Source organism: Hemitrygon akajei, chromosome 27, assembly GCF_048418815.1.
Source record: "Hemitrygon akajei chromosome 27, sHemAka1.3, whole genome shotgun sequence".
Classification (NCBI taxonomy): Eukaryota; Metazoa; Chordata; class Chondrichthyes; order Myliobatiformes; family Dasyatidae; genus Hemitrygon; species Hemitrygon akajei.
In genome coordinates, this window is record NC_133150.1 from 39,891,455 (window position 1) to 39,914,821 (window position 23,367).

Sequence of the window (23,367 nt, forward strand, 5' to 3'; positions counted from 1 at the left end):
AGTATACCCAATGACTTAACCTCCACAGCTACTTGTCACAATGAATTCCACAGATTCACCAGCCTCTGGCTGAAGAAGTTCCTCCTCATCTCTCTTTTAAAGGGTCATCCTTCTATTCTGAGTCTGTGCCTTCTGGTCCTAGATGCCACACTGTAGGAAACTTCTCTTCACATCCACTGGGCTTGGCAAAGCTCAATAGCTTTCAATAAAATCCAACCTTATTCTTCTAAACTCCAGCAAGTACAGGCCCAGAGCCATCAAATGGTGCTCATATATTCGGGGAGTTTGACGTCACTTGGAATTTAACAGATGCATCCCTTTAGAATGGATGTACAGAGAGTTCTCGAGGTACAAGTCCATTGCTCCCTGAAAGTGGCAACACAACTGGACATAATGGTAATGAAAGCATTCAGCATGTTTGCCTTCTTCAATCTACATGTTGGAGACTCAATCTGACAGGGCATTTTGTAGCTTCATAAAACTTTGTTTAGAGCACAATTAGAACATAATGTGTACTTCTGTTTGCAACCCAATAGAAAGGATGTGGATGTTTTTGGAGAGGGTGAAGAGGTTCAGTGGGGTGACACCTGGATTGGAGTGTGTTAACTGTGGGCAGAAATTGGACAAACTTAGATTGTTTTCACTGGAGTTTAGGAGGCTGAGGAGCAAACTGATAGAGGTTTATAAAGTTAGAGAAGTCAAAGATAGGGAAGATAGTCAGAATTTTTTTCTCCAAGGTTAAAATATTGAATAATAGTATTCAGGTAATTTTAAGGGAAAGTTTGAAGGACATTTGTGAGACAAGTTTTTTTTATCCTGAGGATGGTGACTGCATGGGACCCATTGTCAGACCAACTGGAGGAAACAGATAAGAACTATATTTAAGAGGCTTTTGGACAAGGACATGAAAAGGCAGGGCTTGGAGGGATGTAGAATACATAGTACAGAGTCATACAGAATAGAAGCAGGCCCTTCAGCCCATTTAATCCATGCTGAACCATTTAAGACTCCTATACCCAACAACCTGCACTGGGACAATTACCCTCCACACCCCTACCATCCATACACCAATCCAAACTTCTCTTATTGAAATTGAGCTTGCATGCACCACCTGTTCTGACAGCTCATTCCTCACACTTAAGATCCTCTAACTGAAGAAGTTTCCCTTCATGTTCCCCTCATACTTTGCACCTTCTATGTTTAACCCATGACCACTGGTTGTTGTCCCACCCAATCTCGGTGGAAAAAGCCTACCTCCATATGCCCTTTCTTTACACCTCATAATTTTGTGCACCTCTATCAACTCTCCTCTCCAGTGTCTACATTGTAAGTAATACAGGCATAACCCAGTCAATCTTTCCTTATAGGTAAGGTCCTCCAGACCTGGCAAAATATTTGTAAATTTTCACTGTACTTGTTCAACATTATTTACATCTCTTCTCCAGGTAGGTGACCAAAACTGCACACAATACTTCAAATTTGGCCTCACCGTGTTGTACAACTTCAACATAACATCCCATCTCATGTACTAAATACATTAATTTATGATGGTCAATGTGCCAAAAGCTTTCTTGACAATCCGATCTAACTGTGACACAACTTACAAAAATTATTGACCAGTATTCCCTTTGTTCTACCACACTCCTCAGTGCCCTACCATTCACTGTGTAAGACCTACCCTGGTTGGTCCTACTGAGGTGCAAAACCTCACACTTGTCTGCATTAAATACCATCTGCCATTTTTCAGCCATTTTTCCATCTGTTGCAGATCTCTCTGCAAGCCATGATCACCTTCCTCATGGTCCAATGCACCACCCCCAATCTTGGTGTCATCCACAAATTTGCTGATGCTGTTTACATTATTATCCAGATCACTGATACAGATTCAAACAATAATGAACCCAGCTCCAATCTCTGCAACACTCCACTTGTCACAGCCTTCAAGTCAGAGAGGTAACCTTCTAATACCACTCTTTGGCTTCTTCCACAAAGGCAATGTGTATCGAATTTACCAGCTCATTTTGAATGCCGAGTGATTGAACTTTGTTAACCAACTGCCCATGCAGGGCTTCAGTGAAAGCCTTGCTAAAGTCTATGTAAACAACATCCACTGTCTTGCCTTCATCCACTTTCCTGACTCACAAACTTTATAAGGTTGGTTAGACATAAACTACCACGCACAAAGCCGTGCTGACTATCCTCATACAGTCTATGTCTATCCAAATATTATATACATCCAAACTCTTAGAATAACTTCTAATAACTTTCCTACAACTGATGTCAGAATCACTGCCCTAGAACTTCCTGGTTTATGTTAAGAGGCTTGTTTAAACAGCAGAACAACATTGGCCATACTCCAGTCCTCTGGTACCTCTCCTGTCACTAGGAAGAGTTTAAATATGTCTGCCAGGGCCCTGGTAATCTCCGCTCTTGCCTCTTGTAAAGTCAGAGAAAACACATTAGCAGGCCTTGGGGATATATTCACATTGATTTGCCTCAGGATGACAAACACTTCCTCCTTTGACAGGGTGATGTTTCATGGAGTTCAGAGGCAGGAAAATGTGCTGAGCCTTCCATTGTAAATCAGTGTCCCATCAGTGAGTCGGACCTGCAGTGGATGAGAACAATATGAGTGGGCTATCCCCACCCTTGCCCACTCCCCACAGGGATCTGCACTGCTGTGAAGACTCTGCATAGCCATGCTGCCCTGACTCTTCTCAGAGAAAAGATGAATGAGCTATTTCAGTGGAGACATCAAAACAGTCAATGAGAAACCTACCACCAGATCCTTGCAGATGCACACCAAACACTGGATGAATGCCAGATGTTGTAATTCCACATCTGTAAACTCCTGTATCATTAGAGATAAGACTCTCCATAGTAACAGTAAATATTCCTTGGGTTGTGATACCTCTGATTGTCATTCTTCCATACTGTTTATTTGTCCCATTTGTATTCACTGACAATGTGTATTAGCGATCCCACATATGGCACAAGTACTTTGTGTGTGAACGGTACATTGGTGCATAGTGACAATCGATCGTGATTGCTCTTCCCACAACTCCTCTTACTTTATCTTCTGCCCATAAAACACCTGAAACTGAGAAGTTTCTCAGAAAATGCACAGGTAAAAACAGATCAACACAGGGACATTTAAGATTCTAGATCATTTCATGTTATTTACTGTACAAAAGTGTAAAGGGGAAGAAAGTTGTTATCACACTGGATCTAAAACCAAACATAAGAAATTCAATCATAATAATGAATAAAGATACTTTATTTAAAGCTGTCGCTGTGTTCTAAGGAATCTGCGACACTATCAATTGGTATAATTGAATTCCACATAGACTGAGAAGACAACAGCATCGTCCCTCATCACGTGCTCACAGCTCTTCACAAGTAATGTTTTTTATTTGATTGGTGTCTTCATTATCACAGCCCACTAATGACTCAGTGTGTTTTCACATTTCTGAGTCAATAAATTACTGATCCAGTCACATTCCAGACAGGTGAGCCCAAGGTCAGTGGTGGGTAACTTACTGGAGGCGATTGTGTGAGGCAGGATCTACCTGAATTTGCAAAGGTAAGATCTAATTTTGGATAGTGAACATGATTTTATACATGGGAAATCCTCTGTCGAAAATATTTGACCCAGTTTTCTTTGAGAGATGATCAAAGGAACTGGTGAGGACAGGTCTTTAGAATTTAGCAATTGAGTACCTTGCATAGTCGACTGATCTGCAATGTGAGATCTCATGGAAGCTATCGGGATGGATACTGAATAGGCTTGGTGGAAGGAGTCAGATTGTGGTAGTGGAGTGTTGGTTTTCTGACAAAGTCAGACTTTATCACCAGTGGTGTGCCATCAGGATCAGTGCTGTTATTTGTTAATGACTCTTATTTGTCATCAATTTTAATAATTAGAATGATAATGCAGACAGCATGATTTCTATGTTATGGATGACACTGTAGTGGAGTGGACATGAGTTTTCTAAGTTTACAAGAGGATCTCTAAACTGAGCCGGTGTTCAGCCCCAATACTCTGTGCCAGCAAACTCCCCCCACCTGAGCCTGTCCTGTCTGCTTGCATTTGACCCGTCTCCCTCTCTTCTCGGTACCACCATCAGGTGGAAGGTGCCAGAGTCTTGGGTCCCACACCACAGGTTTCGTAAACAATTGTTGTCCTGCAGCAATCAGGCTCCTTGATTGTTTTCACTCGCCACAGCTCTGAACTGACTCTGTAGCTGTGAACTCACTTTCAGAGACTCTGCCTCTCATGTTCTATGTATTATTTGTTTACATATTTTTATTATTTGCATGATTTCTCATCTTTTGCACGTTGGTTTTTGTCAGCCTTTGTTGTGTGTGGTTTTACATGGATTCTATTGTGTTTCTTTATTTTGTTGACAAAGGATAGTGGGTAATCACTGTCTTTATTCCAGGGTAGGGAGTTGAAAACTAGAGACCCTCAGCTTAAGGAGTGAGGGGAAATTCTCAGAGAGCCTGGAGGGGCAGTGTGTGTGTGGAAAAGGCTGCCAGAGGAAGTGTGAGGCATGGGTACAAATACACTATTTAAAATACACTTGTACAGGTTCATGTACAGGGAGGTTTTAGAAGGATAAAGGCCAATTGCAGGGAAATGGGAGAAGCTCAGGAAGACACTGTGGTCAGCCTGGACGATTTGGGCTGAATCTCCTGTATCCATAACCTATAAATCTCTGACTCTACAGCATCCTCTCTAAACTGGACCACACTTCTGAAAGGTTAAATTCAGAATTCTATTTCATTGCATAGATGTGACAGCTTATGGAATCACAGCCAATCAGATTGCACTTCAATTTCAAAATTCAAAGTTCAAAGTTCATTTATTATCAAAGATTCTGTAACATATAAAACTTTGAGATTCACCACCTTGCAGGCAACCATAAAACAAAGCAAATCAAAGAGAACAAATAATATTTGGAACTAAAATTCACAAAACTGAGGCCACAGGCAAGAAGCCAGTCATCATTCTAACCAATTCAGGAGCCCATTAATTGCAAGCCACAGCTTCAGTTCAGTGTAAAGATAAGTAAACCTCGTGGTGCAGCAAGCTGCACATCGGCCCATCCCTTATCTTGGACTGGCATTCCTTTAGTGTTTTAAAAGGGATTTGAACGCTTATTTTCCTTGTTGTAATCATGAAATACAGCAGCCTTGTTCATATTGTATATAAACTCAAACAGAAGGAATGGATTCCCTGCTCACATCTCAAAGTGAGTGAGGTTTTTTATTCAACAACCAGAAACTCAGTTTCAACAGTTAGTAATTTACCTGGGCTGCTCAGATAGTCACAAGCTAGAGACAACCAAAGACAGTGAGACCATAAGACATAGGAGGAGAATTAGGCCATTTGGCCCATACAGTCTGCTCCATGATTCTATCAAGGGTGATTTATTATCCCTCTCAATTCCATTCTCCTGATTTCTCCCCATAATCTTTGATGCCTTTCCTAAACAATAAACTATTAAGCTACACTTTAATTATACCCAGTGACTTGGCCTCAAAAGCCATGTATGACATTGAATTCCACAGATTCAACACACTCTGGTTATAGACGTTCCTCCTCATCTCTGTTCTAAATGTATGGAGTCTGTACATCCTCCATATGGAATGTGTGGTGTTTTCCCAGGTGGACCTGTTTAGTCCCACAGTCCAAAGACAGATTGATTAGGTGAATTGGTCTTTGCAGAGTGCCCTGTCATTAAGTTACAGTTAATTGGGTTTGTCAAGGGTTCCTTTGGTGTTGTGGCCCAAAGGGCCAGAAGGACGTATTCTGTACTCTATCAGGAAAGAAATAAAATGAAGGAATGTCCTTGCATTCTGAGGCTGATTTTTCAGGCAGGATTTCCCCATCAGGGAACCATATTTGATCATATACTTCCAAGTACATCAAAATCTTGTTCATAATAATGGACTCCAACACCTTCCCAACCACTGATATCATGCTAAAAGGTTGATAATTTCCTCTCTTTTGCCTCCCTCCTTTCTGAAAGAGTATGGTAATATTTCCAACTTTCCAGTCCTCTGAACATTCAAGTACCTAATTATTCTTGAATGGTCACTACTAATGCCTTCACAATTTCTTTATATAACTCTTTAAGAACCTTGGGGTGCAGTCCATCTGGTCCAAATGATTCACCTACCTGCAGATCCCTCAGCTTCCCAAGCACCTTCTCCTTAGTAATAGCAACCTGTCTGGGTCTGGTCCGGTCCGGAATCCGCGTTCCGGGTCTCGATCCGGTCTGAGTGCTCCAGACTCCGGGTCTTACAGCTGTCCCTCCCGGCCCCTTTGAGACTGTTAAGATCATCCTGGATCAAGGAGGGACACCTGTGGCCAATTCGGCTGCAAGTGTTTATAAGGGGCCGTGGGACAGAGACCGGGCGGGTGGTCGTTTTGTTCTGTATCCTGTTCTGCCCTGGTTGCTGGACTGTTCTGTATATGCTCTATCTGGTTGGTCTTGTTCCCCTGCTTCTCTCCTGTGCGCTGGTCCCAGCTTCCTACCCGTTGCCTCCGTCGGGCGGGTCAGGCTGGACTGCCGCTGCCCGGCAGGGTTTCTGCCCCTTCCTACCCGTTGCCTCTATCGGGCAGATCCGGCCGGACTGCTGCTGCCCGGAGGGGGTTCTGCCCCTTCCACCTATTGCTCCCTAAGGGTTGTGCCCCGTACCTACCCAGGTGTCCGCGACCGGCCCAGGCCTCTGTGTTCCCGCCTGGGAGGCAGCCCTGCCCGGGATCCCTGCAGCCCATCATGAGGGATCTGCCTGCCTGCCTGCCCTGAACTGTGGGATCTGCCTGCCTGCCTGCCCCATCTGAACTGTGGGATCTGCCTGCCTGCCTGCCCCATCTGAACTGTGGGATCTGCCTGCCTGCCTGCCCCGTCTGAACTGTGGGATCTGCCTGCCTGCCTGCCCCGTCTGAACTGTGGGATCTGCCTGTCTGCCTGCCTCGTCTGAACTGTGGGATCCTTCTGCCCTGCCCCGTCTGAACTCTGGGATCCTCCTGCCTGCCTCGTCTGAACTGTGGGATCCTCCTGCCTGCCTGCCTCGTCTGAACTCTTGGATCCAGCCCCGCCTGCATTAACCCTTAAATGCCATGGCATCCCCATCCTGTCCTCCCCCTAGTACTTCAGTGTCTGCGTCCTGCATTTGGGTCCATCCGGCCCCCGTTCCTGACACAACCACACTCAAGCATGCCCCCCTGACATTGCCAAATTTCTGTCATTCTAAACAAGATTTGCAATATTATAAGTTGTTACTTTTGCTTTTATGAGAGTGTCACTGTCTCACAACTCAACACCTATTCTAGTCTTTTCAAGCCATAGAGAAATGTATGAAAAGAATGCTCTCAATTTGTCTGGACATGCAAGTACAACTATGTTTGAGATGATCTACTTCTTCCTGGAGGAAGTGCCAGACTTATCTGATCACTGCACTTCATTTCTGCCTCACAGAGGCTGCAATGTGCAGCTTGTACAAATGCAAAGAAATTCCTTACTCTCACTAAAAGTATAAGAGCAGCAGTAACAGAGTAACAAAAAGAAATATTTAAATGTAACCTCCCTTGAAAAGAGAACTTACTGGTGCCATTGATTTCTGTCACATAACTGCAGATCTCTCCGTTGTTGAAAACTGTCACATTAACCATTCCACTGGATTTTGCTCCAAGCCGATTCGAGGCTCTGCAGTAATATTGATGGTGCTGGTGGCTGAAGGATTGACAATGTAGAGTCAGTTCATTGGTATCCGAGATCGTTGGATGCCCAGATGAGGTTTGTTCATACCATCTGTACTGAATGGGAAGGGATCCCTGGAAGGACTCACAGGAAACTGACACTGAGCCCCCGAGAAGTGAGACTTTTGCTGGTGACAGATATTGAAGCACAGGAACAGACACAGGTTCTGTGGGAAACAATTAAACATTCAGACTCTGAATGAACATCTGAGATTCAAACATTCTTCTGCCACTTTATTAGGTATAAATTTTCACCTGGTCATTAATACAAATATCACAGGTACGTTCAAAGACGGTAAGGATGGTAGACTACAGGCACCGTGGTGTACAAAGTCAGTTGAAAATCTAGTCATGAAGAAAAGAAAAGCTTATGAAAGGTTTAAAAAACTAGGTAATGACAGAGATCTGGAAAATTATAAGGCTATCAGGAAGGAGTTTAGGAATGAAATTAGGAGAGCCAGAAGGGGCCATGAGAAGGCCTTGGCAAACAGGATTAAGGAAAACCCCAAGGAATTCTACAAGTATGTGAGCAGCAAGGGAACCAAACAAGTGTGACAGTGGAAAAGTGTGTATGGAACCGGAGGAGGGAGCGGAGGCACTTAATGAGTACATTGCTTCAGTATTCACTATGGAAGAGGATCTTGGCGATTGCAGGGATGACTTACAGTGACTGAAAAGCTTGAGCATTTAGACATTAAGAAAAAGGATGTGCTGGAGCTTTTGGAAAGCATCAAGTTGTATAAGTCATCAGGACTGGAGGAGATATACCCTAGTCTATTGTGGGAAGCGAGGGAGGAGATTGCTGAGCCTCTGGCAATGATCTTTGCATCATCAATGGGGACAGGAGAGGTTCCAGAAGATTGGAAGGTTGCAGATGTTGTTCCTTTATTCAAGAAAGGGAGTAGAGTTAGCTCAGGAAATTATAGACCACTGAGTCTCACTTCAGTGGTTGTAAGTTGATGGATAAGATCCTGAGAGGCAGGATTAATGAACATTTGGAGATGCATCATATGATTATGAATAGTCAGCATGGCTTTTTCAAAGGCATGTCATGTCTTGAAAGCCTAATTGAATTTTTTGAGGATGTGTCTAAACATATTGATGAAGGTAAAGCAGTAGATGTAGTGTATATGGATTTCAGCAATGCATTTGACAAGGTACCCCATGCAAGGCTTAAAGAGAAAGTAAGGAGGCATGTGATCCAAGGGGACCTTGCTTTAGGGATGCAGAACTGGCTTGCACACAGAAGGCAAAGTATGGTTGTAGACGGGTCATATTCTGGATGGAGGTTGTTGACCAGTGGTGTGCCTCAGGGATCTGTTCTGGGACCCTTTCTCTTCGTGATTTTTATAAATCACCTGGATGAGGAAGTGAGGTTTGGGTTAGTAAATTTGTTGATGACACAAAGGTTAGGGGTGTTGTGGATAGTGTCGAGGGCTGTCAGAAGTTACAGCGGGACGTCGATAGGATGCAAAACCGGGCTGAGAAATGGCAGATGGAGTTCAATGCAGATAAGTGTGAGGTGGCTCATTTTGGTAGGTCAAATATGATGGCAGAATCTAGTATTAATGGTAAGACTCTTGGTAGTGTGGAAGATCAGTGGGGTCGTGGGTTCCGAGTCCATAGGATACTCAAAACTGCTGTGCAGGTTGACTGTGTGGTTAAGAAGGCAAATGGGGTATTGGCCTTCATCAACCGTGGGATTGAGTTCAAGAGCCGAGAAATAATTTTACAGCTATATAGGACACAGGTCAGAGCCCACTTGGAACGGTGGTGGAGGAGGATATGATAGGGTCTTTTAAGAGACTCCTGGATAGGTCCATGGAGCTTAGAAAAATGGAGGGCTATTAGTAAGCTGAGGTAATTTCTAAAGTAAGTACATGTTCAGCACAGCATTGTGTGTCAAAGGGCTTGCATTTTTTTGTAAAATTTGTTTACAGATTGTCATGTACCACACACCAATTGTGTTACTGTAGTTTTTTTAAAATCAAATTTCCTGCTGCCTTCTTCCTTATTTTTGTTACATTCATTTCTCTCTGAGGACAGACAGGTCTTGGTGTGATCTCTGAGATTAAAATGCTGTGGACATTGTTTCTTCTGCAAACACGAGGAAATCTGCAGATGCTGGAAATTCAAGCAACACACACAAAATGCTGGTGGAACACAGCAGGCCAGGCAGCATCTATAGGGAGAAGCACTGTCGATGTTTCGGGCCGAGACCCTTAGTCAGGACTAACTGAAAGGAAAGATAGTAAGAGATTTGAAAGTAGGAGGGGGAGGGGAAAATGCAAAATGATAGGAGAAGACTGGAGGGGGTGGGGTGATGCTGAGAGCTGGAAAGGTGATTGGCAAAAGGGATGCAGAGCTGGAGAAGGGAATGGATCATGGGACGGGAGGACTAGAGAGAAAGAAAGGGGGAAGGGAGCACCAGAGGGAGATGGAGAACAGGCAGAGTGATGGGCAGAAAGAGGGAAAAAAAGGAGGGGGGAAAAACTTACACGTCCCATTCCCATTCTGATATGTCTATCCATGGCCTCCTCTACTGTCAAAATGAATCCAAACTCAGGTTGGAGGAACACCACCTTATACCTGATGGCATGAACATTGACTTCTCTAACTTCTGTTAATGCCCCACCTCCCCTTCTTACCCTATCCCTGATATATTTAGTTTTTTCCCCGCTGATAAGGTGGGAGCAGATAAGGAGAAAAGAGGAACAGTGTGGAACCAGGTGTGGGGCGAATATGTCCATGTGGAGAAATCCCCTGAGCAGGAACATCAGTTCTACCATTGCTGGAATCTGATTTCACTTTGCAGGGATCAGTATGACAACCAATGTTATTGTCTTGAAATCAGTGTCTTTCCTGGGCCATTCCAGTGGGGCAATTAGTAAAGAACATTACTAGCTCTGGAGTCAAAGGTAAACCAGAGTGGGGAGGGATGAGAGATTTCTGTCCCTAAAGACCTTTCTGATCCAGATGGGATTTTGACAGGCTGGTAGTTGAAAATTATCATTATTGATATGTGGTTCAGCATTATTATTATTGATACATCTTTTTATAATTCTAGATTTAATAAGTTGGATTTAAGAGCTCAATGTATCCCAACAGTTACTGAAATCACACCTGGATTTCTAGACTCTAAAGTACTAATGACCACTGTTGCATCACCTTCCAACTACACGTAGAAATACTTGACAGGTTCAATATTTAAAATTTGTTTTAGATCCAAAGGGCACAGTTTCAGACATCATGAGGGGTCTCTTTGTGAAGTTTATAAAGACACACACACACACACACACACACACACACACACACACACACACACACACACACACACACACACACACACACACACACACACACACACACACACACACACACACACACACACACACACACACACACACACACACACACACACCTCAAATGAAATAACTGGGATCTCTGTGGACATTTGAAAGGCCGGCATGTTCTGGGGTAGTTGAAAGGTCAACACTCCGCTCTCCCTCAGTACTGCAGTGGAAGGTCAGCCCTGGGTTTCTGCTCAGGACTCTGGAGTGGGAAGTGAACCCACAATGTACTGACACAGGGGAGAGAGCACTGACACAGTAATGGCACTGACTGCACTTCAGACCAAAATCATTGACTGTGGTGTCATGGACCACATACTGGACATGACCTGGACTTGTTATTACCGTCATGTTCAAAAATATTTGATTGCATTAAGATGTTCCTTTCCCCTCAAATCTGAAAATGGTGCATTGTGGTCAGAGAAATATGTAAGAGGAGTTGTGGGAAGTGTGATCACAATTGATTGTCACTCCGTCTGTGTTGCCTATTTGTTTCCACTAAAATTGAACATTGTTGAGTCCATCCATGGCACCAGTACTTTGTGTGCGAGCGGTACTTTGCATCATAGTGACAATCGATTGTGATTGCTCTTCCCAGACCTCCTCTTACATATTCTTCTGCCCACAATGCATCTGAAACTGAGGAAGGCATTTTCAGATTTGAGAGAAAAGGAGCATTGTAATCCAAAAATATTTGGGAACGTGATGATGAAAACAGGTCCAGGTCATGTCCAGTATGTGGTCTGTGACACCACAGTCAATGATTTTAGTCTGAAGTGCAGTCAGTGCTGTTACTGTGTCATTGCTCTCTCCTCTGTGTCAGTACATTGTGGGTTCACTTCCCACTCCAGAGTCCTGAGCAGAAACCCAGGGCTGACCTTCCACTGCAGTACTGAGGGAGAGTGGCAGTGTTGAACTTCCAGTTACTTCACATTATGCCACCTTTGAAATGTCCACAAAGGTCCCAGCCAGAGTGTGAGTGTGAGTGTGAGTGTGTTCAAGCAAGTTGATAAACTTCAGAAATAGACCCCTCATCATGTCTGAAACTGTGTCCTTTTGATCTGAAGCAACTCACACTCATCAGGTCTGGCAGTATCTACAGAAATGAATAAACTGTTGACATTTCTGATGAGGGTCTCTGCCTGAAACATCAACTGTTGATTTTGTTCCATAGATGCTGCCTGACCTGCTGATTTCCTCCACCATTTTGTACATGTTGCTCTTGTTGTCCAGCATCTGCAGAATCTCTTCTGTTCCTGTTCTAATATTGGTCAGACAAATGTCATTGAGCATCAGAGAGTTATACAGTATGGGAAGAGGCCCTTCAGCTCAACTCATTCACATTGACCAGCCTGAGCTCGTCCCACCCACTTGCATTTTCTCCATATCCATTTTCAATACATGTGCTGGTATAGAAATCTTTTATTCATTTTTACTGTACCCACTTCTACCACTTCCTTGAGCAACTGATTCCATATACCCACTACCCTCTGTGTGAAAAACATTCTCCTTAGATTCTTGTTATATCCTTCCCCTCTCTTCCTCTACCTTTAGACCAAACCACTATAGAAAATAATACTGTGAACATTCACATTATCAATTCCCCTCGTGAATTTCTATACCTCAATAAGCTCAAACCCTCAGCATCCTACCCTCCATAAAAAAAACTCAGCCTATCCAGCCTCTCCTACTAACTCAACACTTCCAGTCCTGGTAACACCTTTTTGTAATCTTTCCAGTTCAAGGGCATCCTCCCTGCAGCTTGGAGACCAGATCTGCACACAATACTCCAATTGTAGACTCCCCAATTACTTGTACAGCTGTAACATGATATCCTAACTTGTTCTCTATCCTCTAAACAATTAAGGCGAGTGTGTCAAATGGCTTTATCACCACCATGTTTAACTCTGAGAGCACTTTTGAAGAGCTTTGTACTTTTAACACTTAGGTCTCATTGTTCTTACAGCACTCTGCAGTCCCAGCCATTTACTGTGTAACCCTGTCCTAGCTTAACTTCTGAAAAGTAACACTTCACTATTGTCCAGGTTAAATTCCTCATCCATTTCCCAGCCTACTTTTCCTGTTGAAAAATGCTGTTGTATTATTAGATAAATTTGTTCATAATTTTCATTTCACCTACTAACTTACTGTTACATTCTTATACAAATTGCTAACATAGATAACAAGCAACAGTGGCCCCAGCAGTGATCACGGCAGCACACCACTGCTCACAGGCCTCCAGGATGAAAAACAACCCTCCAGCACGACTTTCTGATTCCTATCGCTTATCCAGTTTTGCATGTGAATGACTGGTTCCTCTGAAAATGTTGTACAACACAGGGACCTAGTGTTACAAATGCATAATTCCCTGGTTAGAAGAGACAGGTTTGAAAGCACTTGGAATAGTGTGTGTAGTTCTGTGACCTGGTGTGCAAAGGATGTAATTAAGTTGGAAAAGATGCAGAAAAGATTCACAAGGATGTTACAGAGACTGGAAAGTTTTGATGTAGAAAGAGAGACCAGATGGGCCAGGGCCCTTCTTCTTTGAGTGTTCAAGGTTGAGGGGTGTCTTTACACAGAGTAATTAAGGTGCTCAACCTGAGCTTGTCATAGATGGAGGTGGAAGTGGCGATAAGGTCTCATTAACTAAAATGTGCTCCAAATGGCGTATGTCTCTAAAAGCCTCTGATAACAAAGTCCAACTCTTGGCCTTTAAGTGTGGCTTAGCTACTAGGCCCAGTGGAACTGTTTCTACTGACAAGAGAAGGAACACAAGCAGACCACTGGTGCCTCAAAACCAGATACCTTTGCCAGCTGGCACTCATCAGCTTTGGTTGGAAGTCTGCTTAGGACAAGGAAAACTGATTTGAAACCTCCACTGCCTTGTGGACATACCCACCCATGGGAAAAGTTTCGGGAGTAAACCCTGAGGAAAAAATCTGGAGCCGGGATTACTATGACACTTTGATGTTGTTTACAACTTCACTCAGGCAACTTCTGCGATGACACTGGTGCCAAGCTGTATTGGCGCCTGCTCTTCCCTTTGACTACATCAGTGACATGGAGAGGGGGATCTCGCTGCATGGACAACAGCCGGTTCTTCAAATCTTGCCGCCCAGGCTTGCGTCATGGAGAGGACACAGTCCACCAGAGGGGCAAACTCATGATGCCCTGGGATTGATGGCTGACTACTACCAGATCAGTCATTTTTCCCAATATACGGGAGTCTGAAACAAGAGTACACAGTTTTAAAGTAGAAGGGAATAGATTTAAAAAGAATCTGAACGACAACTTTTTCACAGAGGGTGGTGTATGGAACAAACTACCAGAAGCAATAGAGCACAACATTTAAAAACATTTGGATGGATAGATTGATTGGAAAGATTTCTGGGCATGCAAGTGAAATGTAGAGCAACAGGAATAGCTCAAGTAGACAATTTGATCGGCAAGTTGGGCCAAAAGGCCTTCCTCGGTGCTGTAAAACTCCATGACTCCAAGGCAGAAAGACAAAAAGTACGGTAAGTGTCAGAATCCCACCAGCTTAACATGTGTTCTTGGCAAAATGCTGGAGTCTGTAATTAAGGAATTATTATTTAGTGATTTAAAGCAGCTTAATCTAATCAAATGAAGTCAAAATGGTTTCTGGAAGGTTAAATTATCTTTGAGGCATTTATTAGCCTTCATGATACTTGGAGAGGTGTGTTAGCATGGATTAAAAACCAACTATTGAATCAATAAAAAGAGTCAAAATAAATGGATCTTATTCACACTCAGAAAATGGATCCGCATTTAAAAGTTTCCTACTTGGTCCTCAAGATTTACTTAAAAAACTTGAAGAGAAAGCAGATTGTCGGATGTACAAATTTGACTATAGGAACCATGAATCAGATTTTTGTCTGACGCTATTGTATTTTGTATGGTTCTTATGAGGAGTTCTGGTAATTTATCTCAAGGGTTTTGGTGTGGTAGAGACAAACTGGTTTTCAGGCTTTAACCTAGTTAGTTGGTTTAGTTTGGTTCAGAGGGAGTGAACCGGTGATAATGTATTTTTTTGTTGACCACTATTTCATAATTTCTCCGATTCGGTTACGTTAATTTCAAATATCACTGAACAAGGTCATTTGTTTTACTGTTTTAATATTAAAGAATCAAAATACTTTCTTTGACTTAGAACACAGTTACTTGGAAATGCATTATACAGTGTGGAGTCCTTCACTCTGAGTTTTTGGTTTGTTTTCAAGTAACCTTTTCAAGATGCCTACTGGTTGTTGATGGAAAAACAGCTTTTTGTAGCTTCTCCTATCTTACCTACTTTGCTGTTTCCAGCCTGTTTTTATATCTTGCTTTTAAACATAATATTGTTTTACTATGAGGGCTGCCAAAGGTACTAAAAAAGGAGACCCTCCTGAAATGTTGGAATCTATTATGGAAATGCATCGGAAACATAAAAAAGAATTTTCTGAGGAATTCCAGCAGAAGTTCCAGCAACTCAGCTCTGAAATTAAATGAATTGATGTAAAATTTCATTCTATTCAAAAAACCTTAAGTGAACATGATAAATGATTACAGGAGAATGAAGATACTCTGACAATTTTGAACACAAAAATTGAAGACCTGAAAATGCTTCGTGAAGTAGAAGAAATAATCTACGAATTCTGGGTCTTGAAGAGTTAATGGAAGGTAATCAGCCTACGGAATTCTTCACAAACTTCTTGCCAAAATTATTCCCTAAAATTTTAAAATCTCCACCTAAAATTAACCGAGCTCATAAAGAGCTCGTGCCCCGACCTGCTGTAGGAGAAAGACCCCAATCAGTGATAATCTGTCTTCATAATTTTCAAACAAAGGAACTTTTAATTTGTGAATCCCGCCAAAGAGGTATGATTGATTACAATGGTCAGAAGATCAGAATTGTCGATGATTATTCACCTGAGGTGATGAATGAGCGCTTCAAGTTTAAAAAAGTTATGTCAGAACTGTATAACAAAGATTTAAAGCTGTCTCTCTGTTATCCTGCCTGGTTCAGAATTATTTTGAGGGATCATTCTTGGAAATGGTTTCATTTAACACTGGAAGCTCAACAATTTTTATACGTAGAAGTTTGACTGTTTTATATCTTCCTACATGAATAATTGCTTCTTTTACTTTTGATATGCCTTTGTAGCCAAGTCTCTTTTTGAACTTTTTAATGCTTTACTTAGAAAATATGATTTTAATAAGTTAATACCTTGTGTATTAATGTTTTGAATTTTAGTTTTTTAAAAATATTTTATACTATACATATTTTTTGAAGTTTTTTTTCTTTCAAAGAGGTCTAGTTTGCTTTTTCTCTTATTTAGTCTAGTTGGAATGCAGTTAACCTTGAAAATTTATTTGGAGCTAAACCGGTAGGCTCTTTTTGGGAGAGTAATGTCATTAGGTTCAGCTGTTGACTGTCTATCGGTCGACTTTCTGACTTTGGGAGGTGGGTGGGCGGGGTCGGGTGTTTTCTTTTCTGGGAGCTGGTTTGGTCTCAGCTACATTTGTTGCCTGGATACTTTATCTCAAAGTTCATTGTTTGGATTTAATATACATTTCAGTGGTTACTATTCTAACCTTTCTTTTAAGTAGTATTAAAAATGGATCTTACTATTAATTTGCATAGTTTTAATGTTAAAGGATTACACCACTCCATGGAACAGAATAAAATATTTACCTATATTAAAAAGCTTAAGGTCCCAATTTTTTTTTTTAACAAGAAACTCACATTCATAAATGTGGATAATTTACACCTCTTCAGTCATTGGAAAGAACATCAACTTTCATTCATCCTTTCAGGCTAAGTCTAGGGGTGTTTTGATTTTTATAGATAATAGTTTCTTTTGTTCACCACAAAGTAGTGTCTCATAACAGTGGGCATTTTGTTAAAGTATCAGGAAAATTAGATAATAAATTAATGGTATGCCCTGAATATTGATGATCCAGGGTTTTTTGAGCTTTTTTTCACTTTTACCTGATCTAAGTATTTACTCATTGGTCTTGGGTGGAGATTTTAATTATTGGCTAGACCCAGTATTAGATGGACCATCTTCTAAGCCAACAATACTTATTAAATCAGCCTTGTTTATTCAATATTTTCTAATGAAATGTGATATTGTTGATGTCTGGCATTTCTTACATCCAATAGATAAAGAGTACTCATCATTTTCCCATGTGCATCATACATTTTCCAGGATTGATTATTTTTTATTGACAGCCAATTGATTCCTTTAGTTCAATCCTGTGAATATAAAGAGATTGTTGTTTCAGATCCATGCTCCTGTGTTTTTATCTTTAAATCTCCTTGGTTTCCTTCAAATAAACAGATTTTGGCATTTTAATCCAACTTTGTTATCAGATAAGGATTTAAAAAAAATTTTGGGGAGACAAATTATTCTTTTTTTTTGAAGAGAGTATGCTGGAAGAGACTTCTCGTCTCATTATATGGGATGCCTACAAGGTTATTATTAGAGGTCAAATTATTTCTTATAATACAAGTGTTAAGAAAAAAGCTAATAAAGAGAAAATTGAACTAACTAATCAGTTGAAACAATTAGATCAAAAATATGCCTCGACTCCAGAACCTGCTTTACATAAAATGCGTGTTGAAATTAAAACTAAATATGATCTTCTTTTCACATATCCAATTGAAACTCAACTCCTAAAAGATAAAAGTCAATTTTATATTCATGGAGCCAAAACAGGTAAATTATTGGCTAACTAGTTAAAAACCTTTCAAGTTAAATGGCAAATTAAAGAAATCTGTAAAGCTAATGGTGATAGGACAACTGACCATTTAATAATAAATGATACCTTTAGAGAATTTTACTCTAAACTGTATAGTTCTGAATCTCCTAAAGATAATATTGTAAAGAATAATTTCTTAGATCAATTAACCATCCCTACACTTTCTGATGTTAACCAAAACCAGTTGGATCATCCTATTTCTTATGAGGAAATTGCTGAGGCTGTATGTTCATTGCACTTGGGGAAGGCTCCAGGTTCTGACTGCTTTCTTGGAGCATTTTACAAGGATTTTTCCTCATTGTTTATACCTCATTTTTATTTAATTCTTTCAGACTCCTTTAAGTTGGGTAGGTTGCCACAATATTTTTATGAAGCTTCTGTTTTGCTTATTCTTAAAAAGAATAAGAACCCAACTGAATGTTCATCATATAGACCTATCTCCTTATTTAATGTTGACACAAAAATCCCATCCAAAGTTCTAGTTTGTAGGATTAAAAGTATTTTACCATCTATTATTTCTGATGATCAGACTGGATTTATTAAAAATCAATATTCCCATTTTAATATTTGTCATTTATTAAATGTTATTTATTCTGTTTCTAAAGAGATATTGGAATGTGTAATATCCTTAGGTGCTGAGAAACCCTTTGATTGGTTTGAATGGAATTATTTAAAATGTCAGAAAAATTTAATTTTGGACCTGATTTTATTTAATGGACTAAATTACTTTATTTATCTCCCTCTGCTCGCATTCTTACTAACTTTCAGAATTCCAAAACATTTAAACTTCAACATGGAACTAGACCAGGTTGTCCCTTGAGCCCTTTGCTGTTTGATTTGGCTTTAGAACCCTTTGCTATTGCTTTCCGAGAATATAATGATATCGCTGGTATTTTAAGGAGAGGTATTATTCACAAGTTTCACTTTATGCTGATGACCTTTTGCTTTATATTTCTGATGTTGAAACTTCATTACCTTCCATACTTTCCTTACTCTCCTGTTTTAGTCAATTTTCAGGATATAAACTAAATTTTCATAAGATTGAACATTTTTCTTTGAATAATTTGGTATCAATTAATACTAACTTTGCTTTTAAAATTGTAAGAAATCAATTTACTTATCTGGGTGTAACAATTACCAAGAAGTATAAAAACTTATTTAAAAGAACATTTTTTTACCTTGCTGAATTATACAAAAAGGGCACTATCAAAATGGTCGCCACTTTCATTATCATTGATTGGCCAAATTAATTCTATTAAAGTGAATATCTTGCCTTTTTTATATCTTTTTCAGGCCTTACATGTTTTTACTCCTAAATCTTTTTTTGATTCTCTTGATTCTATCATATCTTCATATATATGGAAAAATGAACACTCTCGACTAAATAAAATTCATCTTCAAAAAGCTAAAAAGAATGAAGATTTAGCTTTACCAGATTTTAGGTTTTATCACTGGGCATTCAATATATGGAACATCACATTTTATTTATATTAACTGAGAGTATTGTCTGGTTTGGGTTTCTTCAGAAGCTAACTCTGTTAATACATTTTCTATCATCTCTCTTCTTGGATCCTCAATTCCTTTATTTTTTAAGTAAACTAACTGATAGTTTTTTAGTTAAACATACTTTGAGAATTTGGGTACAATTTAGAAAATATTTTGGTTTTTCAGATTTTCTCTTTCAAGTCCCATTTTTTCTATTTTTTTTAAAACCTTCTATGACTGATGTAATTTTTAAGGATTGGAATAGACTGGATATTAAATGCTTCCAGGAGTTATTTGTTGGAGGAAGTCTCTTTTCATTTGAGTAGTTGTCAACTAAATATTGCTTACCAAAAACCCATTTTTTTGGATATTTATAAATTAGAGACTTTCTGCAATCTCAATTACATACATTTCCTAAAAGTCCTGATAAGAATTTAATAGATGTAATTTTTAATTAGAAACCTTTTCATATTGGATCAATATCTATTATTTACAGTATGTTTTTGGGAATGAGAAACATTCCTTTAGACAAAATTAAAAATCTCTGGGAACAAGATTTACAGACTTCAATTTCTGAGAAGACTTGGAATGAAATTTTTTAATTGGTTAATACCTCATCATTGTGTGTCAGTCACCCCCTCCTAAAATTTGAAGTGGTCCATATGGCCCACATGACTAAAGATAAACTGTCTTGTTTTTATTCGGATATATCTCCCTATTGTGACAGATGTAACAATGGAGAGGTTTCATTAATTCATCTGTTCTGGACATGTCCGAGTCTTGAAAAATATTGGAAGTATTTCAAACATTTTCTGTACTTTTTAAAGTAAATTTTAAACCAAACCTTTTGATTGCCTTATTCCGTATTGTTGGAGGAAAAGATATTATCTTGGAGACACCTAATTTGCACATTTTGGCTTTTATTTCTCTTTTTGCTCGAAGGGCACTGTTGCTTAGGTAGAAGGATGTTGCTCTGCCTACTCGTACTCAATGGCTAAGCAATGTTATGTAAATTTAGAGAAGATTCGTTGTTCAATTTCTGAATCAGGTCAAGAGTTTCTAACATTGTAGGGACCTTTTTGAATTATTTTCAAAATCTTTGATTTGTTATCAAGTGCAGATGTTGGCTAATAATATGTTTTACTGTATGATAAGGATTTTTTTTTTGATTTTTTTCTTTCTTTACCAAAGAGCTTTTCTTGGTAGTGGATTTAGATTTTTTTGGTATAATAAAATTACTACTTTTCAATATTACAATTCAATTTAATTTACATGAATATGGGGTAATGAGACTACAAGTGTGATTCACATATATTGTAATTGATATCTGATATATATCCTCCTGTACTCTGTATTTTTTTTGTAAGAAATCAATACAAATATTGAAAAAAGAAAGAAAAGTAAACACTGCATTAGCAATGACATAAATATGTGTGGTTTGATGATGATATCAGGGCTCCCCAACTGTATATAGATAAATGAATGTGGAGCCAAGACATGGTCAATGGGACAGTATGAGGTTATGAACCTCAATATAAGGAACCTAAAAACAGACTGTTATCTACAGTACATTTTAAAAATTGCAAATGCAAGAAACAGGCATGCAGGCATGTAAACAAATTAAAAAATGTTTTTGCATGACAGTTTGTAAGAAGAGCAAATGGTGTACAGTCTTTTATTGCATGAGGTTTGGAGTTTCATTAGAATGAATGGATGTGGATGTTTAGGAGAGGGTAAATGCCTTGCTATAAATCTACATAAACAACATCCACTGCCTTGCCTTTATCCACTTTCCTGGTAACCTCCTCAATAAAATCTGTAAGTTTGATTAGATATGTACTACCACACTTGAAGCCATGCTGACTATTCTTAACCGGCCCATGTCTATCCAAATATGATATATCTATCCAGTCACTTAGAATACATTCCAATAACTTTCCAGCAACTGATGTGAGATTCACTGCCCTACAATTTCCTAATTTATGCTTAGAGCCTTTTTTAAACAGCAGAACAACATTGGCTACTCTCTGACCCTCAGGTACCTCTCCTGTTACTAAGAATAGTTAAAATATGTTTGTCAGGGTCCAGGTATTTTCTGCAAGTGTCTCCCATGAGGTCCGAGGGAACAGCTTAGCAGGCCCCTGGGGATAGATCCACACTGATATGCCTCAGGATAGCAAAGGCCTCCTCCTCTGACAGGGTGACATTTCATGGAGTTCAGAGGCAGGAAAATACACTGAGCTTTCAACTGGAAATTGGTGTCCCATCAGTGGGTCAGACCCTCCACTGGGTGAGAGCAACATGAGAGGGGTTTCTTTACCCTTGTCCATTCCCCACAGGGCTCTGTACTGTTGTGGAGCTTCAGGATATTCCTGCTGTTCTGACTGTTCCCAGAGAAAATATGAATCAGACATTTCAGTGGAGACATCAAGTCAATCAATGAGAAACCTACCATCAGATAATTGTAGATGCACATCAAACACTGGATGATTGCCAGATGTTGTAATTCCACATCTGTAAAGTCCTTTATAATTAGAGAAAAGATGCTCAATAGTAACAGTAAATATTCCCTGGAATGTGTTATCTCGGATTGTCATACTTCCGTACTGCTCATTTGTCCCAGTTGTAGTCACAAACGATGTGCATTGGCGACCCCGCACGTGGCAGAAATACTTGGTGTGTGAACGGTACACTGGTGCATAGTGACAATCGATCGTGACCGCTCTTCCCTTAACTCCTCTTACTTTATCTTCTGCCCATAAAGCACCTGAAACTGAAGGAGAAGTTTCTCAGAAAATGCACAGGTGAAATCAGATCAACACAAGGAAATACAAGATTCTAGATTATTTCATGTCATTTACTGTACTAAAGTGTAAAGGAGAACAAAATTATTATCACATTGGAACTGACACAAAAGAAATGCAATGTCATGTTCCTGACTGTTGATTCCTCATATTCTCCTAATTCCCTTTTCCCCCTGTTCTCCCAGGCTCATTGATTGTGGCACCCGATTCTCATCTAAACCTGCAGCATAAATACCCCGGCTTTTCATCTACTCATCACCAGATCGTTGTTTCAGCCAGTGTGGTAATTCACGTTCCTGGCCACTTAGGATTGTGTATTCTAAGTTTTCTTTCAGCACAGTGGTTTGCCTGTGTTATCTCTGTCTCTCCATGTCAAGAGAAGCATTGCCTGCCATCTGCCTTTCTGTTCATCCTCCTGTTTGCTATTCAACTCCAGTCACGCTCATGCCCTCGTCTGCATCCCAACTCTATCTCTGTGACAACGTCCTGCGTTTGGGTTCAGCTGTTCTACGCAACAGCACAATCTTGCCACCATGGACCCAATGGACATAATATTCAACAAACCCTTGCCAGACAGGGTTCCCTACTAGGACAGCACAACCAACTCCTCCCGGAGGTCATGGAGATCCCCATCTGCTCACGTCACACAGATCGGTAACCAGGTGGACTGTGTCTCCACTCATATTACTCAACCCACTCCTGGAACCCAGCCTAGCCAGCCCTGACAGCCTGTTGCGGCAACCACCCAAAATTCACTAACACCCCCGCCCCGAGAGCCTCACGTACCAGAGCCAGAGCACTACGTGGGAGATTTGGGGAAGTGCTGGGGTTTCCTCCTTCAGTGCTCCCTGGTATATGAACAGCAGTCGTCGACTTACTCCACAGATAAGTCTGAAATTGCTTATGTCATGGGGTTGCTGCGGGGGAGCACATTAGCGTGGGCAACAGCAGTTTGTGACAACCAACCGGATATTTGCTCCTCTTCCACCAGTTTCATCACAGAAATGAGAGAAATCTTTGATCACCCCGTCCGAGGTAAAGACGCCACCAAATGTCTACTTGAGGGAAGTTAGTGTAGAAATGTCATTAGAAACGGGGATGGTGCCAGAGGATTGGTGTATTGCTCATGTGGTTCCATTGTTTAAAAAGGGTCCTAAGAGTAAACCTAGCAATTATTGGCCTGTAAGTTTGA